Raw genomic sequence first — 889 nt, forward strand, 5'->3', positions numbered from 1 at the left:
TCTTCCAAGTTCCCACTACATTACAATACTTAGTTTTATAAGGTGATCACCGGGTCACAGCTACAGTCTTTGTTCCACTCTGTCTCATGCAAAATCGGTTGTCACCCATGCTTTACACTACACCTCTTCTGTCAGTGCTATGGTAGGTGATGTCGGATTAGCTCCATCGTCTCTTCAGTCTATAGTCTAATAGATTAATGCATACTGAAGAGACCATGGAGCTAATCCACCTCATATCTTTACTCACTTGCCCGTGTGTCAGAACTAGTGCACTCAGGATGCAGCAAACCCATGTAGTAAGCATGGTGGCAACACAGGTGCAAAAGACTGACTAACTGCTCATAGTCTACCAATTCATGGAGGTGTGATTGCTCAGTGTCGTTCTGAGCAGTGGTGTCATCAGTGTTTTTCAACCATGTTTACTTCATGGGTTTGCTGCATCCTGAGTGCACTAGTGCTGACACCTGGGCAGGTGCGCATTGCTGACCCTTTATGCTGTATTATGTTGTTTTGGAGGATTTTCAGTCCTTTTTGTGTTTTTGCCACCTCATAGCTCCATGACAAATGTAACACCCCAGGCAACCGGTTGCTGCAGTGACATTGCTTTCCTCTCGGGGAGAGTGATGTCATGCTAGGAAGCGGGGAAGTATCCCTTTAACAGGTATTCGGCACATACAACACCATTTTTACTCCAGGCCAGAAGGGGGAGCTCTACACCTGACTTCAGGGGAGCTGCTCTCTGGTTGGGGGGAGGCAGTTGGGGGGAGTTAGTCAGTTGGTGAGAGGAGAGTGAGGAATGATAGCTGGGAGGGCCGTGCAGACGAGTGATTCTGCAGCTCCTGGGAAGGAAGAAGAGCAGAGCAACTTGTAAATAGACTGAAAGGAGGAA

Source organism: Ranitomeya imitator, chromosome 1, assembly GCF_032444005.1.
Source record: "Ranitomeya imitator isolate aRanImi1 chromosome 1, aRanImi1.pri, whole genome shotgun sequence".
Classification (NCBI taxonomy): Eukaryota; Metazoa; Chordata; class Amphibia; order Anura; family Dendrobatidae; genus Ranitomeya; species Ranitomeya imitator.